Consider the following 17388-nt stretch of genomic DNA (forward strand, 5'->3'; position numbering starts at 1 on the left):
TAGTTTATCTGTTTGAAAACAGATCATACCCATTTACAGCAAAACTTACAAATTAGAAAACAAATTCTTGATTTCCATGTCTCTTGGAAAATTGGTATCAAGTGTTGTCTTCCACCACACACGTGGGCATCTGCCCTTCAAGCGCCTCTCACAGATGCTCAGAGACTTGAGCAGGAGCCTTGAGAATAGACTTGAAATTATTCACAGTGAAGCTGGAGGCTCTTGGCTGTCATTATGAGGGTCCTTTCAGGCATACCCTGCAAGTTCCCTGTCTACCTGAAATAGGGCTTACATATAAAATACGTATATTTTATAGCTTACATATAAAATATATATATTATATGTATATTTTCTTTTTTTAAAAAAATCCATGTATAAAATATATTTTTTTTTCAAAAATCCATGCCAAGCTCTGATGTAAGTGCTTTATGTGCATTAAGTCATTTTTGCAACAGTCCTAGAAGGTGGATGAATCCTTATCCTCATTTTACAGATGGGCAGGGAGAACTCTGTCAAATAATTTGCCTACTGTCTCAAAGCTAGCGGTTGGTTCAGTTTGACTGAACCCAGGAATATGGCTCTATTAAAAGACTCCTACAGCCCTCTGTTCCTCAGAAAGTCTTAAATTTCAAGTTAAAAGTAGGGTAATCCTTACCTAAAGACTCTAAGTGCTCTTGATACAGACTTGAATGATTGTGAAACAGTATAGGTTTAAATCACAAAAATTCTTATTTTATACCATGTATCAAAAGATTTAGGCAATCAGTAGCTTGTTGCCTGATACTTAATAGTTTTCCTGTTATCGGAGGGAATAAACTGAGAAGTGGATGTTTATGATTAGCAGTTTAGCACAACTCATTATTTCACATTCTACCCAATACAAAATTGGCAATAAGGTTTTGTTTGTGATGGGTAAAGTTTACCTTGGTGACACCTATGAAAAAGTGGTTTCTAAAGAAGTAAATACTATAAAATTGCAGGAAAATGTTACTTATTTCAACATAGTAGAATATTTTCAAGCACTTTTGGTGGGTTTTTTTTTTTTTTTTTTGGTTTTGTTTTTAGTATAATCCAGTAACTATCCTTAGTACTTTCCTTTTAAAAACAGAGGAAACTCAGTTTAACATTGTGTTGATTCAAGTAATAAAACTGCATTTAGAAGTATTTTCAGTTTAGATGTATATCTAGTTCAAGCCAAATTAGTCTGGGATTAGTAAGGTTTTTGTTAACCTAACCTTCAAATTACTGTGGCTGTAAATCTAATGTTTGACTTTTTCTCCAAAATCTTACTGCATTCAGGGTTTCTTGTTTTAGATTAGCTTGCATAGTAATAAATTATAGAAGTGAAGGTTGCAGTTAATAAGCCTGTGCTTGTTTTTCCATTTGAGGTGCATTTATCACATAAGGTATTAGTGCTCTTTTGTTTTGAAGCTAGTGGCCGTGTTGTATCTGTCTCTAGTGGTTTCAAGCCTAGCATCTTTTTGTTTTGTTTTATTTTGTTTTGTTGAGACAAGTTCTCGCTCTGTTGCCCAGGCTGGAATGCATTGGCACAATCATAGCTCACTGCAGCCTCAAACTCCTGGACTCAAGAGATCCTACCACCTCAGCCTCCCAAGTACCTGGGACTGCAGGCAGGTACCACTGCACCTGCTAATTTTTTTTAAATTTTTTTTTTTTTTTAATTTTTAGAGACAAAAAATCTCACTATGTTGCCCAGACTGTTTTCGAATTCCTGGGTTCAAGCAATCCTACGCCCTTGGCCTCCCAAAGTGCTAGGATCATAGGCATGACATTGTGCCTGGCTAAGCCTAGCATCTTGTATCAGCAAGTGCAGAATTATTGCCCCCAAGAGAAAGGAGAAAGCTTCCAGTGTGAAAGTAGAGGAAGGACAGCCTGTGTTCTTTTAACTGAGTGGAGGATGATGTTGGGGTGCATGAAATGTGTCTGACTTGGTGCTCTAGATCTCTATGGACTCCAGACAAAGGAGGAGGAAGGGAAACATTTAAATATGTTTAGCATTTTCTACATACCAGGTACTGTTCTTGGTGATAAAGCTGTATCTATATATCTACACTTATGCATGCCTTTCTATATATATCTATCTGTTTGCTGTATGTGCATAAACATATAAGTTTATTTAACAAAACGTTTATACCAGACACTATTCTACATACTTTACAAATAGAAAACTCATTTAGTCTTCATAATAACCCCATGAGGCATGTATAATTATTATTCCCATTTTAAAAGTGATGAAGGCACAGTGAGAAAGTAATTTCCCAAGACAACTACAAAGTGATGAAGCTGGCATTTGAACCAGGCAACCTTGCTGCAGATGCCACTTTCATTGGATACTTTATAGCCTAGATTTGGAAAAATTAAGTAATTTAGTCATCAAAGCAGCTATTACTTGATGGAGCTTGAATCTCAGTACAAGCTGTCCCCTAGACAAACATAGCTTTCCTTTTTCTCCATCTTTGCTTGTGTGTTGCTTCTGTATAGTGTTCTTTCTACTCCTGCCACTGTTGAGAGCTTAGGAGAAGGTTCCCTTCAAATGCCACTCCCAGGTTGGGTGTGGTGGGCTGTAATCCCAGCACTTTGGGAGGCCGAGGCAGATGGATCCCCTGAGGTCAGGAGTTCAAGACCAGCCTGGATAACTTGGTGAAACCCCATCTCTACTAAAATACAAAAATTAGCCAGGCGTGGTAGCAGATGCCTGTAATCCCAGCTACTTGGGAGGCTGAGGCAGGAGTATCACTTGAACCTGGGAGGTGGAGGCTGCAGTGAGCTGAGGTCATGCCACTACACCCCAGCCTGGAGTTACAGAGCAAGACTCCATCTCAAAACAAACAAAAACAAATACCACTCCCTCCAAGATCCCTTTTTTGAAAATGGAGATGGGCTCTCGATATGGTGCTGAGGCTGGTCTGGGACTCCTGGCCTCAGGCGATCCTCCCACCTCAGCCTCCCAAAGTGTTGAGATTACATTACAGGTGTGAGCCACTGCACCTGGCTGAAGATACCTTTCTTTTTTTTCTTTTTCTTTTTTTGAGACAGAGTCTTGCTCTGTTGCCCAGGGTGGAGTGCAGTGGCACGATCTTGGCTCACTGCAGCCTCTGCCTCCTGGGTTCAAGCGGATTCTCCTGCCTCGGTCTCCTGAATAGCTTGGGACTACAGGTGTGTGCCACCATGCCTGGCTACTTTTTTTTGTATTTTTAATAGAGGCGGGGTTTCACCATGTTGGCCAGGCTGGTCTCGAACTCCTGACCTCAGGTGATCCACCCGCCTCGGCCTCCCAAAGTGCTGGGATGACAGGCGTTAGCCACTGCGCCCGGCCAACCTTTCTTGATTAACACAACTGGAAGCCTCTTCGTTACTTATGTTCCTATTGGAATGAACTTTTAACTTTTGGGATGCTTACTAATTACTAATTACTCCCTTATATGATAAGTTTATGGCCAGTGTCATGACTCTTATCATATTATGAGCCTCTTAAAGGCAGAACTGTCGTTGACACCACTTTCTGTTGTGGTCATGGGCATCCTGCCACTTATACAAATCTTGCAAATGCTTGGGAGTTTCCTGATGGTGCTTTAACAAATGTTTGTTAAATCGATGGCTGTTCTGAATGTAGAGCAGTATGAAAACCCCAAGAGAATTCTAATATAATTTTTAAAATCAACTATGTTAAAATGAGTGTTCAAACAACAGCAGTCATAATGCTGCCTTTACTTTCACAATCCTGATCAAAACTGTCATAAAATTATGCTGAATTAGCTATTTATCAGGGTTTTTAAAATCAATGTCTTGAAGAGTTTACGTCTTTTTTTTTTTTAGCTGAAGAAGATAACAATTTCTTCTGTGTAGAGTTAGAACTCTCTGTTCGTATGTATGTGAATACAGTCCATTTCTGAAGTGTGAAGACTGCATCGCTGTGGATCACACTGGTGTAGCCCTCCTGAGCATGCAGCCTTTTTGGAGAGTATGTATGAGTCAGCTTTTGCTGCATAACAAACCACCTGCTACTAGTGGCTCAAAAAACCAAACATTTATTTCTGTACCTCACAGTTCTGTACGGCACCGGAGTGATTCTGGCTTGAGCGAGCCTGGCTGGACTTTGCAGTTAGCTGGCAGCTGGTTGGCTGTGTGGTTTAAGATGGCCTGACCCACCCATCAGCACTCAGCGGGCTGATCGGCAGCAGGGACTTAGCAGTGATGGCGTGTCCCCACTCCGTGTGGCCTTCTCATATGCAGTAGGGAAGCCAGGGCAGGGCATTTTGGAGTCGCAAGAGAGGGTGAGCCCCCACACGCCAGCACTTTCCAGGGCCCAGCATTATGTTTGCTCTTGTTCTACTGGCCAAGCCCAGAGTCAGTGCGGGAAGGGACTCCCTGGGGTAAGGAAGGAATAGGGGGACTTTACAGCAGCTGTCTGCCCAGACACGTGATTCGCCTGTGTTCTTCAGTCAGTGTCCCTGAATCCTGTGCTAACCTCTGGTTGGGGACATGAGGCCATATCATGGAGAAAATGAAACAGGCTGGCGCAGCTACAGAGTTTTCCAAAGGAGTTAACAAACCTTGGTTTTCCTGAAATACTTAACAACCATTTGAAGTTCCTTTCAACATTTTATTTTTTGAAGAAGCTTCATGCTATAAAAACAGGGAGCCTTTAATCCACACTCAGTCAATATCCCAAATTGCCCTTCAGCAAGTACCACACTGCTGCTAGACCTGCTGTGAGCATAATGGCTCCGGCCGTTTATTGAGACTCTTTGTGTGCCTGTGCTATACACATCTCACTTCCTTCCAACACCGACCCTTGATGTCAGCATAATTATCCCCATTTTACAGGCGAGGAAGCCGAGTCACGGAGGTGAGCTCAGTTACTCAAGGTCAAACAGCTAGTAGGTGGTGGGGTACATTTTGAACCCAGGTCTTTGTGAGTCCACAGCTACAATCCAAAGAATTCCTAACGTAGGCCAGGCACATTTGGTTCACGCCTGTTATCCCAGCACTTTGGGAGACTGAGGTGGGTGGATTGCTTGAAGTCAGGAGTTTGAGACCAGCCTGGCCAACATGGCGAAACCCTGTCTCTACTAAAAATACAAAAATCAGCCGGTCATGGTGGCACACACCTATAATCTCAGCTACTCAGGAGGCTGAGGCAGGAGAATCCTTGAACACAGGAGGCGGAGGTTGCAGTGAGCCAAGATTGCACTACTGTGGCAGAGCGAGACTTTTTCTCAAAATAAATAAATACAGAGAATTCCTAACAAGTTGAGTTTTTTCTTCAATGTTCATTTTTTGGTGGCTTTTTTTCCCTTTGAGATAGAGTCTCACTCTGTCATCCAGGCTGGAGTGGTGGCGTGATCTCGGCTCACTGCAACCCCTGCCTCCCAGGTTCAATTGATTCTCATGCCTCAGCCTCCCAAGTAGCTGGGACTACAGGTGCGTGCCACCATGCCCGGCTAAGTTTTTTGTAGAGATGGGGTTTCGCTACATTAGCCAGGCTGGTCTCGAACTCTTAACCTCAAGTGATCCTCCTGCCTCAACCTTAAATAGTTAGATCAAATAACCAGGTTCAATTTGTTGATAAATAGCTCAGAATAGAAACTTCACTGCTATTTCCAAATGTCATTTTAAAATATTTTAGAATACCTGATTTCTCCATGACCTATCCATGCTTTTCTAAGGTTCCAAAGTAAAATGCAGAATCTTGAGTCATTCCAGAACATAAATTTAAAATTTAATCAGAAAATAACCTTCATTTAAGAAATGAGGGGCCAGGTATGGTGGCTAACGCCTGTAATCCCAGCACTTTGGGAGGCCAAGTTAGGTGGATCACTCGAGCCCAGCCTATTTATTTACTGTCCTATCATAGGCTTGAGACCAGCCGGGGCTACATAGCAAAACTCCTCCGTCTCTACAAAAAATATAAAAATTAGCCAGGTGTGGTGGTGTACACCTGTAGTTCCGGCTACTTGGGAGGCTAAGGTGGGAGGATCGCTTGAGCCTGGGAGGTGGAGGTTGCAGTGAGCCAAGATTGTGCCACTGCACTCCTGCCTGGACAACAGAGTGAGACATCTTCTCAATTAAAAAAAGAAGAAAAGAAAGGGTACTGTGTCCCTCTTGTGTGGCACCCTCCCTCCTCTCCCTGCTGCAGCCATAGCACATCACACATAAACTGCATCTTATACTTGACCCAAGTATTGTATCTGCCTGGGTGAGTCTATTCCTGTCGCTAAAAGGTGAACTCCTTGGACATAGAGACCTTGTCTTTCATCTCTGTATCTGTCCCCAGCACCTGTCATAGTAACTGGAACATGCCAATTTATTTTTTTTTTATTTTTTTTTTTTTTGAGACGGAGTCTCACTTTGTTGCCTAGGCTGGTGTGATCTTGGCAGTGGCGCGATCTTGGCTCACTGCAGCCTCTGCCTCCCGGGTTCAAGAGGATTCTCCTGCCTCAGTCTCCTGAGTAGCTGGAACTACAGGCGTGCAACACCATGCCTGGCTAATTTTTTTTGTATTTTTAGTAGAGACGGGGTTTCACCATGTTGGTCAGGCTGGTCGCAAACTCCTGACCTCGTGATCCACCCACCTCGGCCTCCCAGAGTGCTGGGATTACAGGCATGAACCACCATGCCTTGCCGCCAATTTTTATTGTATGATTTTATAACTAAAATTTCATGTCTAGCAGTGAAATTCTTCTGTCTTCTTTGTTTATTTATCTTCCTTTTAGTCCTTTCTTTCTCCTCAGATCTTTCCCCTTCTATCTATGTCAGTTCCTTCGTTTTCCATAGCTCTCCATTTCTCCCAGCATCTGCTGCTAGTCTAGTCTCCTGGCTCTTAACCTTTTTGAGACACAGACTCTTTTAATGAAGTGATGAAGAAATTTCTCTCTCCAGAAGAAGACACACAGAGAACACAGAATATTTTGCTATTATTTCAAAGGTAAAGAATGCCAAGAAGCCAGGGGCAGTAGTTCATGCCTGTGATCCCAGCACTTTGGGAGGCTGGGGTGGAAGAATCACTTGAGGCCAGGAGTTCGAGGCTGGCCTGGGCAACATGGTGAGACCTCGTCTCTACAAAAAAATTTAAAAATTAGCCAGGTGTGCTGGCACATGCCTGTAGTCCCAGCTACTCAGGAGGCTGAGGTGGGTGGATTGCTTGAGCTCAGGAGGTTGAGGCTCCAGTAAGCCGTGACTGTGCCACTGCACTCCAGCCTGGGTGACAGAATGAGACCCTAGCTCTAAAAAAAGAATGCCAAGTGTCTAAACTTTGAGCTCCTTGAGGACAAAAACTAGGTTTTTTTCATCTTATATGCCTAGTATCTTAGTTGATGTTTATCGAGTGTATGTAAGTGTGCACTTGCCCACAAACACGTAAATATTAGTATATGTTGTAGAAAAGCTGTTGTCAGGAAGATATTTGTACACTCAGGCTTTCCACTATTATAGTCACCAGGCACATGTGGGTACTGAGCATTGGAAGTGTGGATTGTCCAGATTGGAATGTACTAATTGTAAAATATGCACTGGATTGCACAGGCTTGGGGCAGTACAAACAAAAGAATGAAAATATCTCATTAATAGTTTTTATGATTATTACACATTGAAATCTATATTGAGTTAAATAAAATATATTATTAAATTAATTTTACCTCTTTATTGTTACTTTTCTGAAAGCAGCTACTAGAAAATTTTAAATTATACATGTAGTTGCTCATAGAAGGTTGGTATCCGGGTTAATTCATTAGTGTAGATTCATAAACACAGTAATTTTCTTTAATTTCATGGATTCGTTGAACTAAAGATCCCATAGGTCACCGCCTTCCCTGTCCCTCCTCTACCACCAAAAATTAATGAGAACAAACGGGAAGAATTTACTCTGCTTTTAAAGGTACTCTGATACAGATTTTTCTCTACTGTCATAAGTATACCTAGAACAAAAGCACTGTTGACTCAAGTCGTTTCACTAATGAAAAGGAAGCAGCAGAATGACTAATGTAAATTGGAGGAGGCACTGTTTTATTTGGAATGCTTTGGTTCTTCCACTGTGGAACAAGTGTGGCTGCAGTTGAAACAGCAGAGTCATACTAGGCATATCTGATGTGTGAGGAACCGGAGCATTGCTCAGGGTCCCCTGCCATCCGATGAATGGATGTAGGATCCATCATACATCAGATTGCTCCTCTCCAATACAAACTCTGATGCAGAAAAGCACTTGGTGTCGTTGCTTTTTCTTACTTTGTGGTTTAGGGCAGAAATAATATTTTGGCTTAGAGACTTTTCTCCTGAACTATGACATAATAGGATAAGAATATTGTGTCAAAAATAGCCTTACAAGGTCCTTTTTGGCATTAAGACTTCTGGAGTGAGTTTGCGGTAGATTATTGAGAACAGTTCTGTTCATTAGCAGCTAGCCATCTTTGATGAGTGCTGACTTCTCTCCTTTCAGCACAGAGTGGGAAATGGCTGCCTCCCATGACTCTGGGTTGGAGTGAAGGGGAATGCATACCAGCCACCCTCTTGCAGAGGTGGGGCGGGTGCTGGCATAGAGCCTCAGGTTAGGCCGAGGGGATGCAGTCTCAGGCCAGCAGCCGGCAGTGTTTGTAAACAACAGGAGGGAGATTGTGCTGGTGATGTCCAACTCACACCAATGAAGATCAACCGTTTGCACTTTGGGCAGCAGGCTGCAGATAGACAGTGCCTCCTGAGGGCATCGCCATGTTTTAGGGATCCATGTTGTAGGATGCCTGCCTGCAAGAGAGAGTCTAGGAATGCTTTTTAAGCCCCTGGAGTTCAGGCCTGGCGTCTGGGTGTCAAGTAGAGTGAACCTCCTGAAGTCCAAACTAACATGACATTTTAAAATGAGGAAAACAAACAGCTCTGAAAAGGTCTATAGGATTATAGATAAGTGGTTAATATGGAAGATGTTATAAAGGGCTCAGGAGGTGATGGGGTGATCCAGGGTTGGTTGAAGTCATTGACATTGGATCACCCTGTCTTTTATCCATCTGTGGAAAAAAAGAGGAAAACGACATCTCCCAAAGATGCTTGGAGATTTGATTGACGTTTGTAAAGTGCTTTGATATCTTTCATAGAGTGTCCAATAAGAGCAAAATGTGTCATCAGAACTTAGTCTAAAGCAAACTATTCTAAACCATCTTGAGTAGATACTAAGCAGTTAATGTCTTCGTTATAAGTTGTACTTATATTTTTGAGAGAAAGTTTTTCATGTTCTGATTTTCTTTTAAGTATCAGCTGTATGCTTGGTGTCTTTACCTGTTAGCTTGAGTTCCAACATGCTCTGTAGATGGTCAGTCACCTACAGAGGACAATTTTTCTAGCCAAGCAGTAAATCCACCTTAAAATGCTTCTTGCCAAGGACAATGCCTTTGCAAATATTTGAGATGTTTATTCTCAGTTGTGATTTATTACTGAATCTGTGTCTTCATAGCTACTCCTTGGGAGGTGCAGAAGGAGGCAGAGCCAGAAAGCAAGTCCCTGCAATCAGTTCATTATAGAGAAAGAAAAAGCTGTTATTTCAGGGTTCTGGTGGATAGACTTTCCGATATGTATGTTCTGTGTCTATTTAATTTCATGTAGTGCTGCATCTAATCACGCTGTTTAATCGAATAGAATGTCCTTTTGCTTTGCTTTTGCTTGTAAAGAGCACACAGCACTGCCACCTTGTTGCCAAAGTTTGGTCTGATTTGAATGTGCTTAGAAATCAAGTGAATGCCTGTTAGGAAAAAGCTTACTCCTTCTCTTTGTCAGTACTTGCAAAAACAACTTAAAAGAAGTTAGCATTATTGGACTGAATTCAGTAATTAGCATAATCATGATGCTATGTATTGTTCACCAGGGCACGCCCCTTGGCCGCATTTCCCATTAAGAGGACACCGATGTTGTCCTAGTGAATAAATCCCGGCACACATGATGCAAATCAGCGTGTTCCTGCCTGCCGCTTGGCTGCGGTTAATTTTAGCCGGGGTTAGTTCTATGAGTTGTAAAAGTAGAAGTTAGCAAGCTGAAATGTGACTTCTCGGCCTAAGGTGATAGGATATCTATTTTAGACTTCAGATTGTGTTTATGATCAGGAGAGCAGTCTTCTGAAGAATTGTGGCTCAGTTTTCTTGGAAACTACTTGTAAGTACTGGGTGGAATTTTAAGACTTCTCTTTGTTCTTTTCTCCTTAAATCTTCCTAATGTTACCATCATAGTAATGTTTATCTCTTGGGAAAACTGGAAGCTTTGAGGTTGGTACGTTAGAGAAAGCTAAGAAAGGTGGCAAAAGGTTTTTCTTTAAATATCTCCTAGTGCAATAAATCTGCCTCATTCAATTTTCCCAAGAAAAAGTTTTCGATTCTTTCTTATTTTTGCAAAAGCAATCTGTAGATTATTATTTTATGTTAAAATATTTGACTAATGGATATGGTTTCTGTAAATACAGAAACATTGTATTGTGTCATTGAGCTTATTTTCTACTATGGTAACCTAACTCTTGAGAAAAAAAATGTTAAAAGTTCATTCCTGTCATACTCTATGCTACAAGTTTATTTTGTAGAAATAATGGAGTGTCAAATGTAATTTTCTTTAATGTACAGATGGACAGTTTTTTATCTTTTTAAGGGGAATTTTGTGCTACAAAATAAACCCATATACGCCTAAAGAGAAGCACTTTTAAAAATTAATTTAGGAGGAAGGTTTTAGAGAATAATTTAAAGCATCCTCTTTTAGACTGAGTTAGTTATCAAAAGTAACCAAAGACCATGGGATTCTGTAACCTTAACTGCAGTTCATCTAACACGTTATTGCCAACTTAAATTTGTACTGAAGAACACAAAAAATTTTGATATTGAGTATTTTAAACTACATTTGAATCACCTTGCTTATTTAGAAGTGTGTTTGCAGTGTGGACTGACTTCATGCCAAACAGTCTGCTTACAGCAGGGAACCAGGCAGGAATTTCTTCATCAATTAGCAAGTACATGTATCAGCTTTAGGAATATAGATGTTAATGAAACAATTCTCCTAGGCAGTAGGATAGGTGCTTACCAGCTATCTGTGCCTGTCAACTCTAGAGCACGGAAGGAGGCAGGTCCTCGGTTAGTATTGTGAATGCCGTTTTCCTATTTTGAAAAGATGTAGTTAAAGACTTCTTTGTTACTATGTATTGTCTGATTTTAAATGCAAATGACATAAAGTGTCAACAATGAAAGGAAATATTTCAGTGTTCCATTTAATAGGAAAAGAACGAAAGAAAGAAAAGCAGTACTGAATTCTTGGGCTATTTTTAGAAAGAAACTTACTTCATACTTAGTTTTTACTGAGCTGAAGAGAAATTTGCTGTCCAGATGAATTATAATGATAACAGAAGCCTCTAATGTCATCTTCAGCAGTAAAAAGGGTTTCGTTCCAGTAATCCTTTATAAAGAATACGTTTATCCAAAAAATTCTGACTTATTGCTGTTACTTCTTAGTTTTAATTGTTAATAAGGCACCATCAGAATCTCAGTGGAGCATTTTTAAAGGTACACTGTAGTTGGGTATTAGTTTTCAAGCCAGTATTCACTTGACTTATTGTATTTTTAGTCCTGCAAAAAGAGAAAAGCTGATTCGAATTTATCCATTGTTTAATTTCACAGACATTTCTGTAGGTTTTTCTACTACTAGGAAGCGTGTGCTTTATGACGAGTTGCTAAAATGCACATAAACACTTGCGGAGTGTTTGTTTTAATGATTTACGTGCTGAGAGTGGCAGCGGTGAGTGAGAGCGGAGATAGTTTTCCTTATGTAAGTGTTTGCCGGTGCTGCGATTCTCTTTGCTGCTTCTACCCCGTGTGCCTGGTGAAATGATGCTGGCCGTGACTGGTTATGACTTTGGGCGACAAATCATGATGAGCTCTATGCAGAGTCACACACGGGGTGCCCAGGTGCCGAGAAACAGGTCAGCCTTGTGGCCTCAGGAGGAGTCCAGGAGCCGAGCCCGCCTGCCCTTGCCCTGCTGTCCCCACGCGGCAGGTGACCACACGTCTCCCCTGCAGCCCTGTTGGAGCCACTCTCTCCAGCTGCCCGTGCTCTTATCCTACTCCTCCACGTCTTAAAATAGTTACAGACCCAGAGGCTCTGACAGAACCGCTGCCGGTTGCAGGAGATTTATTTCACTGTTACTTTCTGCCTAGAGGGATAGCCTTCGGCTCGGAAGCTTTGAGGGGTTTCTCAGGAACGCAGAGAGGAACGTTTTCTCTGGGACCCCTTGACTCACACGAGGTTTTAATGGGTCCCTTGCCTGCATGGCTAAATGGGAACTGCGCTATGTAACAGGTTGCCTTTTGGCTTGGAGCTGGGATGCTCAGTGATCACATCCCTAGAATGTTCTTTCTCTAAAAGAAATCTTGTCGGAAGAGGCTATGTTATGTGAGTTCCAGCTGTTCATCTAAAGTGGAAGGAGCACCTGCTCCTAAAGTGGAAGGAGCAGGAGGGATGCCTTCAGCTTCCGACCGTCTTAAACACAAGTGTAACATAATGGGATATGGCCCTCGGAAGGAAGACTGACTTCTCGGGCATACAGAGGACTGCTGTCATAATTTAACATGTATTAAGCACCCCACAGCACACGCAGTACACAAGGAAAGCATAGTTCCAACCCACATGCTACAACAAGGCAGGACACAGAAACTGGGCCGCTGACATTCAGTAACTACACTGGCAGAAAAAAATGTGAAAATGAAGAAAAGGGAAACAAAATGAGTGGGGTGGGTTGAGGGTACTTCAGCATTCAGCTCCTCTGGGCTTTTGCCACCTGGGCTGTGCCAGCTGTGCCACCTGGGCTGTGCCTTCCCTTTCTCTTCCATAGCTGGGAAGTGATGGGGACAAGTGACAAGACTGACCGCAGAAGCCTTGCCCCCCACTCTCAGTCCTCTGTTGCAATCCTCCTGCAAAGAGGAGAAGCTTCACAGTTTCACTTGCACCTGAAACTATTATTATTATGTGGAGGGGATAGACTTGTTATAAAGTCCAATAAATATCAAAGCATCTTTCTCCATAAAATGATATTTAGGTAGAAATCTGGAGTTCCGGATTCTCCCTTCCTGAACTGGTTTGCACTTCAACAAGTTACTTAACCCTGCACTGGTTTAGGATATTGAGTCAACTGTAACATTAGCTAGGGAAATGCCTTCAGCTTCTCAGAAGAAAGGCATTATGAAGGTCTACTGAGCATTACTGCAGCTCGTAAAGGAGTTAGAAGCACATGAATCAGAAGAAGGGCTGATAGGCAGACTTGGGTACTGGAGAGTAATAACGTGAGCGGCCTGCGTGGTTCTGTGGTTCTGTGAGTCTGTGAGTCCCTCCCCTCCCCGTGCCCAACCTCAGCCAATCTCTAAGGTTCTGGGTCTAGTTCATGGCTCCACAATGAAAAGAGACTGGGAGAGGGCTCCACAAAGAACCCCCCAAAAAACAAAACAAAACAACACAAAACCAAAAACCAATTGAGGGTTGGAAAATGATACCTATGATAAGAGGGTAGGGAACTTCTGTTATTTAGTGTTCTGTAGCCTGAAAGAGGAAATGAATGACCGGGAGACTCTTAGATTGTTCTTCAAGTATATGTGTGTCTCAGTGCCAAAGAATGGTGACCCACTGGTATCTATTTCCATCGAGAATGAAAGGGTCAGGTCCAGCAAAGGTTAGGCTGGAACAGAGGTGCTGACAGTGGGGACCCTGTTCCTTCAGCATCAGCACAGCCTGGAAACATGTGAGAAATGCAGAATCTCAGGCCCCACCCAGGCCCTGCTGAATCAGAAACCACGGGGTGGGGCCGGCAGCCTGTGTTAAAAAAGTCTCCCAAGTGATTCTGCTGGATGAGATGCAAAGATGGAGGGTATTATAAAATGGGGAATCTGGATGCCAAAAAATGTAACCCTTTTTCCTGAAGTCATCTAAACATGGTATTATATTTGTTTGCAGTATTTTCAATGTACTCTCTAAAGCCAGGAGATAAATGACCTCTCAGAGTCCCTTCCAGCCCTGACTTTGCTCTGGATTTCCTTTTGTCACTTAGAGAAGATTAATAATTAACCAGGAAAATTTTGCAATTACTTTTCTGAGCTAAGACAGTGTTCCTCTCAAATGAGGCTCACCTGAGATAATGTGAGAATAATATTGTGTTAGCATGTGGATCTACTGTATTTTATCATCAGTGTTACCAGATAGACTCTCTCCTCCCCATCTGACCTCACAGCCACCTGAAGGGGTTCTGGGCAGTGTTAGTGAGTAGCCCATATGAGGGGTGGGGAGCTTCATGTTGGCTCATGAGCACTTTATATCACAGACTGCGGCCAGGTTGGTCCCTGTCTTCACAGAGCCCATTTCAGAAGAGGGGGAGCTGCAGGGAAAGTTGGACCCTACCCACCACACCCTAGGAGCAGGAAGCAACATAGAAGGCCCTAACAAATCCAAGCACAGTGGAATGTATTATCTGTGTGTCAGCTCTCCACTAGAGATAGAGGAGAGGGACACATTTTATCTCAACATTTTGTATCTACAACAAATAGCCCAGTGGCACACATAGGATGGACTTAATACAAATAAATTCTAATTCCATTGGAATGGCTAAGGCCACAAGTAAGTGCTCTGCCTTCTCATCTGTAATCAGTTCTCTAGAGTCAGGAAGGTGGCCATTCTCACCTTTCCCGATCAAAACTGTTACTCCTAGGAGTCCCCTATTCATCTCTCTGCTCTCTCTTCCACCCACCTTTATTTGCACATAATAGAAATGCATCTGAATTTAGTTACGCCTGTGCCCTTTTGTATGTTTATTTTCCTTTGTGCTTTCGCTTGACAGAAGTGTCTCCGGTTGAAAACACAGGCCGCTGAGAGTGTCTATTCGTTATACTTTGTATAGCATTTAGGACAATAAAACCTTTTTGTGATCATAATGAAGAAAGGGCTCTCTGAGGACGTTTTGCCAGTGCTGTTTAAAAAGTGTTACACTTCCTGCAGGAGCTAGGTTTTTAAAAATAATAAAGATAAAAATAAAAACTGTCACACAAGTAACGCACTGCCATGTCTGAAAAAGACCCGCCTTACCTTAGCCAGGGAATTTTGGCCCTAATATTTCAGCACTTGAAAATGGGATCTGACCAGGTGCGGTGGCTCACGCCTGTATTCCCAGCACTTTGGGAAGCCACGGCAGGCGGATTACTTGGGGTCAGGAGTTCAACACCAGCCAGACCAACGTGGTGAAACCCCCTCTCTACCAAAAATACAAAAATTAGCCAGGCGTGGTGGTGCACACCTGTAATCCCAGCTACTCGGGAGGCTGAGGCAGGAGAATAGCTTGAACCTGGGAGGTGGAGGTTGCAGTGAGCCAAGATCGCGTCACTACACGCCAGCCTGGGCAACAGAACAAGACTCTGTCTGGAAAAAAAAAAAAAAAGGAGGGATCTGTAGAATCCTTGGCTTTTATAGCATAGTTAATTACATGTTTGCAGAGTATTGAAAATTGCCTCAGGTGAGAAAAGACTGGTGAGGACAGTTTGAGCCAAACTCTAGTTTGCCTGGTCATAAGATATTGATGCTACTATTCAGTCTTTCAATCTTTCAACCTCATTATGTTTCAAACAACTGACCTCTCAGACATGAGGCTGCATGCACTGTTATTTCTACATCTGTGTCTGTTTTCAGAACATATGAGGCCCAGTGAACATGGTGGCTGTACAGAGATAAGATCGACGTGTCTCCTCACTCCAGAGAGCACCGGGAGCTGATCTTAACCCTGAATGAGCCTTTCAATATAAGTAGAGTCTGTGAAACCCATGAACTTCCAATAACTATATAGCCAGTAGGTAACATTCCATGTGTCTGTTTAATTTGGTTCTTAATAATGGCAGCCAAAAAGCTATTTTCATTTCTGTACAAAGAGGAATTACAAATAGTCATTCTTTTCTTGGTATTTCTTCCTTGGAAAAATCACGTTTCTAAAATCAATCTGTAGCTAGTTCACAAATGTGTCATTAAAAATAAGAGAGGTGGCCGGGCACGGTGGCTCACAGCTGTAATCCCAGCACTTTGGGAGGCCAAGGTGGGCGGATCACGAGTCAGGAGATCGAGATCATTCTGGTTAACACAGTGAAACCCCATCTCTACTAAAAAAAAAAACAAAAAAACAAAAAAAAAATTAGCCAAGTGTGGTGGCACGTGCCTGTAGTCCCAGCTAGTCGGGAGGCTAGGGCAGGAGAATCGCTTGAACCCGTGAAACAGAGGTTGCAGGGAGCCGAGATTGCACCATTGCACTCCAGCCTGGGTGACAGAGTGAGACTCCATCTCAAAAAAAATAAATAAGAGTGGTTAAGTGATTTGGGATAAACTTTGTCTCCTTATAGCTGTCCAGTCAAAAAAAATTAAACTTGAAGAAAAAGGTAAAAAAATATATTTTACTTATTATTAGACTGTACAAGATTTATGGACCTAATAATTGAACACAATATCCCCAGAAACAACCTAGTAAGTTACTGATTAAATAATTTATGGTATTTCCATAGCATAGAACACTATGCAGCCATTCAAAATGATGGCGTTAGATGTATATCAAGTAAAAACCAGCAGGTTACAAAACATTATGTGTTTATTACCCCATTTTTATAAAAGCAAGGCACATGTATGTATGTACCTGAGAAAAGAATGTTGCATTTATTATGAGCAATAACTATCTCTAGGAGGTGAGCTTATATGTGATTTTCAACCCTTCTTTTTGGTTACCTGTATGTTAATTTTTTTCTTCAGTGAGCATAGATTACTTATGTAATAATAGAAAACTTTCTTTTTAAAAAAGAACTATTTTAATTCATTTTTATTTTGACTTTTATATTTTATTTAATTCGGCAGTGGCCTCTCAGTTGGCTCATATAAGTAGTGCCTAGTCCAGCCGATAAAGCTAGTATACCAATACATTAATTGTGGTTTTTTTGCAGTAATGGGCCAGTAGCATTTTTCCTTGTTTTACTTTCCCATTTTCTATATTTATCAAATTTTTTGTGAGCACATATTATTATTATTATTAGTTTTGAGACAGGGTCTCATTCTGTCATCCAGGCTGGAGTGAGAGGGGCCATCAGGGCTCACGGCAGCCTTGACTTCCCCGACTCGAGTGATCCTCCCACCTCAGCCTGCCAAGTAGCTGGGACTACCGGCACACACCACCACACCTGGCTAATTTTTTTAATGTTTTATAGAGATGGGGTCTCACTATGTTGCCCAGACTGGTCTTGAACTCCTGAACTGAAACAATCCTCCTGCCTTACTCTCCCAAAGTGCTGTGGTTACAGAGGTGAGCCACCATGCCCAGCCAATATTATTTTTACACTGGAAAAATCTGATTCATTT

At 42.0% G+C, this 17388-nt stretch overlaps 1 protein-coding gene across 12 annotated transcripts in view; it reads left to right on the forward strand.

Moving 5' to 3' along the window:
• The window catches only part of SLC20A2 (solute carrier family 20 member 2), a 126981-nt gene that overhangs the window by 31012 nt on the left and 78581 nt on the right, over nt 1-17388 (forward strand). The window contains exons 1-2 of one of the 12 annotated variants that reach the window (XM_050800401.1): nt 3989-10149; nt 15691-15847. The exons of 9 other annotated variants lie outside the window; for them this stretch is intronic. The gene's annotated coding sequence lies outside the window, so the exon portion shown is untranslated. 2 more of the 12 variants (XM_050800404.1, XM_050800392.1) reach the window with 2 other exon arrangements.

This window comes from Macaca thibetana, chromosome 8 (genome assembly GCF_024542745.1).
Source record: "Macaca thibetana thibetana isolate TM-01 chromosome 8, ASM2454274v1, whole genome shotgun sequence".
NCBI classification, from domain to species: Eukaryota; Metazoa; Chordata; class Mammalia; order Primates; family Cercopithecidae; genus Macaca; species Macaca thibetana.